The following is a 6,033-nucleotide window of genomic DNA, read 5'->3' on the forward strand; positions in this document are numbered from 1 at the left end:
GAACTTTCCTAAGCGGCGATGTACAATATGAGTGGTTTCCCGGGCACAGGCGCCCCCAAGATAGGTGGACTTGACAAATACTTTTTTATGCTTTCAAAAGCATTGTGGCATGCTTCGTCCCATACAAACGGAACATCCTTTTTTATAAGTCGGCTGAACGGTTGACAACGCCCTGCAAGGTTAAAGATGAAGCGTCTGATGAAGGCTAGCCGTCCTTGTAGACTTTTCAGCTCGTGCAGGTTTCTTGGCTCAGGCATGCTTTGAATGGCCTTGATTTTTTATTGGTCCACTTTAATACCACAGTGCTTGACAATGAAGCCGAGGAACTTTCCGGAGGTGACACCAAACACACATTTTAACGGGTTCATCTTGAGGTTGTATTTTCACAGCCTTTCAAACACTACTCGCAAATCCTTCAAGTGATCTGATCTTTTCTTTGTTTTGACCACCACATCGTCCACATAACATTATACGTTCTTGTGTAGCATGTCATTGAAGATTTCCTGCATTGCGCGTTGATATGTAGCCCCAGCATTCTTTAGACCAAAGGGCATCACCTTGTAACAGTAGATACCTTTTGGAGTGCGGAATGCTGGTAGTTCCTCGTCTTCGAGAGCCATACGAATTTGATTGTATCCAGAAGAGCTGTCCATGAATGACAGTGCCTTGTGGCCAGTGGTTGCGTCCACCATGATTTCGATGATTGGCAAGGGGAAGTCGTCTTTCAAGCAAGCGTCGTTGAGGTCCCGGAAGTCTACGTAAACACGTATTTGTCCAGATTTCTTAAGGACGATGACGATGTTGGAGATCCACTTGGGGTATTGCACCTCTCGAATGAATCCTACTTCGATTAGCTTGTCAATCTCTGCCTCGATTTGTGGAATGAGCTCGGATCAATAATGCCTTTGAGTTTGCTTTATCAGTCAAGTTCTAGGTTTGATTGCAAGATGATGCACAGCGATGACAGGGTCAAGGCCGGGCATTTCTTTGTAAGTCCAAGCAAAGACGTCTTTGTACTCTGATAGCAGTTGGTAGTACTCCTCTATCTCGTCTGCTCTTAGCAGTGCACTTACAAAGATAGGTTTTTGCTCCTCTTTTGTGCCCAAGTTGAGCTCCTTGAGATCGTCAACCGTGGCTTCCCCCCCATCCTCAAGTTGTGGTGGTGCAACAGTGACATCTTCTTCAGGGATCTCGTCTTCTTTGCCTTCTTGGATCGTGATGTGGAAGACATCCTGGACTTCCTCTTTAGTGTCGTCCTCTTGGGCTTGTTGGTATGAAGATTGTCCAGTATGGATGATGGTGCGCCTTCTTACTATCAGTGGTCCATTTGCGTCAACCTCCAAGATTTCTTTACGCTTCATTTTTGAAGGAATTGAGCTTCGAATATCGCCTTTTTCTGCTAGCCTGTCGAGCTTTTCTTCCTTTGACGTTGTTTCCCTATTTCCAGAAAACTTCTTGTTGTCTTCAAGTCTTTCCAAAGCTGACTGACGAGGAGGAGAGCTAGCCTTGTTGCTTTGCTTCTTAGGTTTTGACAACCTTTCAAAAATAGAGCTTCGGGATGTTAGCCTGTTAAGCCTCTTGAAGACGGAGGTTCGGTTTTGACCACCAATGTGATCAAGGGCTGACGTTCTGGGTCTTGAATGATTCGTCCTATCGAAGACTGGCGTTCAAGGGGCGGATTTAGGCTCATCTCAATCTTGTTCAATGCTTACGTTGATATGTTGAGTGCTAGCATTTTTCGTTTTGCTTGAAATCTTCACGGGTGCATTTGGTGTGAAGCCAAGTCCACCTTTGTTGTTGTTAACTCCGTAACCATGCTTCTTCAACTTCTTTTGAGTCTCAGTGAGGTCACATTCTTTATTGTTGACGGTGTTTGAAACCTTTTTCCCAGGATTCGAAGAAGAAGTGAAGTCGTACCCAGCTTTTAACATGAGTTTGTAGGCGTTTGGATCAAAACCTTCTTCGGTCCTCTTGGTTGGGAGAAAACTTGGTTCCGCCCCTTTTGGTAGAGCTTTTACGAAGCCTTGTGGTAATCTTGCAACCTTAGTGTTGCTTAGCTGTGTCAGAGGTAAAACTGCATTCGTCTTGAGCAACTTTACATTATCCATGTGCCGCTATGCATCGGCTTTGCTTGCTTCAGTTTCGAACGGGGATTGACCATTCTTTCTTCTTGACATCGGGATGTATCGGAAAACGGGTGTGTTTGATCCATTTGAGGGCATCCTACTCCCTTTGGTTGTTGCAGGTTTAGCAAGCTCATCATCGTTATTGTTTAAAGACGGCATGGCTTGCCACTCCTGCTTTTTAGGTGTTCCTTTGCCCATGGATTTGATCTCTTTTGAAAGAGCTTCAGGCACCATGTCTTCATCCATGTAGAACTTGGCATCTGCAAAATGTGATTCGACTTCGGTGAATGGTTTGGTGTCGCCATAAATCACCTTCACTCATTCTCGGTAGAATTTTAAGCATTGGTGAAGGGTGGACGATACTACTCCATTCGCATGGATCCAAGGCCTTCCTAAGAGCAAGCCGTAGGAAGTTCTTGCATCAATCACGTGGAATATCATGCTTGACTTGAGTTCACCAATAGTCATCTCCACTCATATCATGCCCATCGCTCTTTGTCCTCTTTGATTAAAACCTTGGATTAGTAGACGACTTAGGGACAGTTCATCCACCTTGATGCCGATTGTAGTCATTGTTGACTTTGGCATGATGTTTATGGTTGATCCACCATCCACAAGCATGCGGTTGACTTTGTGCTCCCTTACGTACCCAGAGACGAAGAGAGGACGGTTGTGAGGCTTGGATCCTAGCAGCAAGTCTTCGTCGGTGAAATGGATTACGTCCTCGATGGCACAGCATGTGGCACATTCATGTGGCCGAGGCTTCAAGCCTTCGTTCTTGCTTTCTTGCACTTCGTGGTCATTGGGACTTTCCAAGACCGCTGCTAATGCTCTTCGCATCTTCTTTGGCAATCGTAGTGCTTCCTCAATGCTAAAGTGTGTTGGCAGACCTTCTTCGAGTGTGAGAGTTTTTTCTCCCTCAGTGGTGATATCTTTGCCTTTTGAAGGTTCTTCCATTTCTACTTCAACCATGTGGTATGCAGCAATAGTGCACTGTTGGAAGAAGTCAGTCGGGAAGTACTCGTGCAAGGAGACAGGAATGCGTGGCTCTTGCTCCATAGGTTCCCCAGCATACGTTGGCTTATCAACTTTTACGTTTCTTTTGGGCTTCCTACTGTTGCGGCGACGGTGTTTTCTCACTTGTTCTACCTTTGGTCTTGTGGCTTGTGGTTTTGGTTTCCTTGTTTTTTTGTAGGTCACTAATGTCCATCCTTCTTCATCATTGGTATGTGCATCCTGTCCGTTTGCCCCCAGCGATGGTTGCGCAGAAGGTATCGTGCAACTTGAGCATTGATAGGAATGGTCAGGTGTTGCTTGGAGAGGCACGGGATCGAAAGATCCAAATGCAATTGTAGTAGTATGTGTTGCGGCCGTGTCTTCGAGGTCAAGCTCAATTCGCCCTTGTTGTGCTAGCTTCATGATGAGCTCTTTGAGGACGAAACACTTACCCACAAAATGGCTCACGATTCGATGGTACTTGCAGTATTTAGGATCGTTTATGCGATTCATTTCTTCAGGCCGCTTGCATTCGGGTAGCTCGATTACCTTCTTTTCCAGCAAGTCGTCTAACATTGCATCCATGTCTGAGTCAGGAAAAGGGTACGCCTTCTGCTCCAATTCCCTCAAGGTGCTTTTGTACCTTTCTTGGGTGCGAGGAGGCTCACTTCTCTTTATCTCCTTTGCTTTGGTTTTGGAGGAGATCTTGATAGGCGCGGAGGCAGTCTTGACGGGCGCAGTGCTGACGGTGAACGCTTCTTTGGAGGGCTTCTTCCCAGTCGTGTCTACATTTGGGGAGAACACCTTATCCTTCTTGAAGTTGGTGATCGACTCTTTCTTCCCGTGATGGGCAATACTTAGCTCCATGTCGTGGGCACGGGTGGCTAACTCTTCAAATGTCCGTGGTTTGATGCCTTGAAGGATATAGTGTAACCCCTATTGCATGCCTTGGACGCACATCTTGATCGAAGAGATCTCTAAGAGCCTGTCCTTGAAGTCGAGGCTTAGATTGCGCCATCGGTTGATGTAGTCCACGACTGGCTCATCCCTCCATTGCTTCGTGCTTATCAGCTCTAGCATGCTCACGGTGCGGCGGGTGCTGTAGAAGCGGTTGAGGAATTCCTTTTCCAATTACTCCCAACTGTTGATGGATTCAGGCTCTAGGTCCGTGTACCACTCAAAGGAATTTCCTTTCAGCGAGCGTACAAACTGCTTAGCGAGGTTATCTCCTTCTGTCCCCGCGTTGTTGCAAGTCTCAATGAAATGGGCGACGTGTTGCTTCGGGTTTCCCTTTCCATCGAACTGCATGAACTTTGGTGGCTGATAACCCCTTGGCATCTTCAAAGCGTCAATTTTCTTGGAGTAGGGTTTTGAGTATAGTACGGAGTCATGTGAACTTCCTTCGTACTGTGCCTTGATGGTGCTGGCGATCATCTCTTGCAGCTGTTGGATAGAAAGAGATCCCGTGAGTGCCGCTGCTTGGCCTGGTTCCGGCTTCACATCAATTTTCTCCACCGGAGGCTCTTCATCCTCGTTGTTTTCCTTATTTACTAAATCATCCCATTGCTCGATTTTCACGTCGAGCTTTACATCTAGTTGGTTGACAAGTGCGGCGATTTGCTGGTCTTTTTCTCCCACAATCCGTGTTAGTCTTGCGATCGCTTCATTCATATGAGCCAGCTGCTTATCTATTGAAGTAGCTCCAGTAGTCATGACTTGCATGGCTGAGCTGCTGCTTAAGTCGACATCGGAAAGAGTGGAACCAGAGTACTTCCTTGGGCTTTCCTTCCTTGGCGCCCTTAGCGAGGCCAGGGTGATCACAGGTTCGTGCCTCGGGTGCTCTTGTTCCTTTGGCGAAGTTGATGTAGAGGTAGAAGAGGCGGCAAAAAGAGCTCTTGCCTTGCTTCGAGTTATGACGCCCGAAGTGACACCGCCTGCGGTGATGACGCTTTTGTTCCTTGCATTGGCTAGAAGAACAACTTGAGCCTTCTTTGATGCCATTTGTGCTTTTTGCGGATTCAAAGATAGAGATGAGAGGTAGAGATAATCCCATCGGGCGTGCCAAATTTGTAAACACGGAAATTCCTGCGATGAACGAGACAAGAACACGTGTACAAAATAATATTTGTGTTAATGATTTAGGGGTTACAATCTCTTCTACAAATTTAGCCTCTGATTCTATCTTTGTAATGGGTGGATTTGATGTTGTTGATCCAAAGGGCCGTCGGGGCTTGATCTTGGGATAAACAGTTGTGCGGATTTGTTGACGTCGTTGATCCAAAGGGCCGTCGGGGCTTGATCTAGGGATGAACGAATGATGAATGATGAACACTTTCTTCAAGGGTCGTCGGGGCTTGATCTTGAATTAGTGGAAGTTCTTCAAGGGCCGTTGGGGCTTGATTTTGAATGAGGATTTGACGAAGAACGAAGAGAGCTTTCTTGATCCTTCGGGATTTGCTTGGGAGCTTTGGAGTTTCAAAGCTTCAAGGTTTTGGTGTGAGGTGAATTGGTTATCAATTGGTGTCCCAAAATGAATGCCTTGGCCTCCTATTTATAGAATTTCAAAACTTGATTTTTTTGGATTTAAATAATCAGATGAAATAAATCATTTCTGCCAGGTGTTGACACGTGTCCTGTTTGATGACTTTTTCGATTTATTTTGATTTTTCGTTTAATCAAATGCTATGTGTAAAATTTATGTGACACATGAACGTTGAAATTTTAATTATTGATCAACATTTATTTCACCGAAATTTCGATGTCTACAAGCGCATACCGACATAACCTAAAGTAAACGATTCATTTGTGAGAGAAATTCACAGTACACATGGAGAACCGTAAATGCATAGAAGATGGTGCAGAGGCGGTGCAAATAAGTTTTCAGCCAAAAAGTAGACATGCAAACCAACAG

The sequence above is a fragment of the Malus sylvestris genome, chromosome 6 (genome assembly GCF_916048215.2).
Source record: "Malus sylvestris chromosome 6, drMalSylv7.2, whole genome shotgun sequence".
NCBI lineage: Eukaryota > Viridiplantae > Streptophyta > Magnoliopsida > Rosales > Rosaceae > Malus > Malus sylvestris.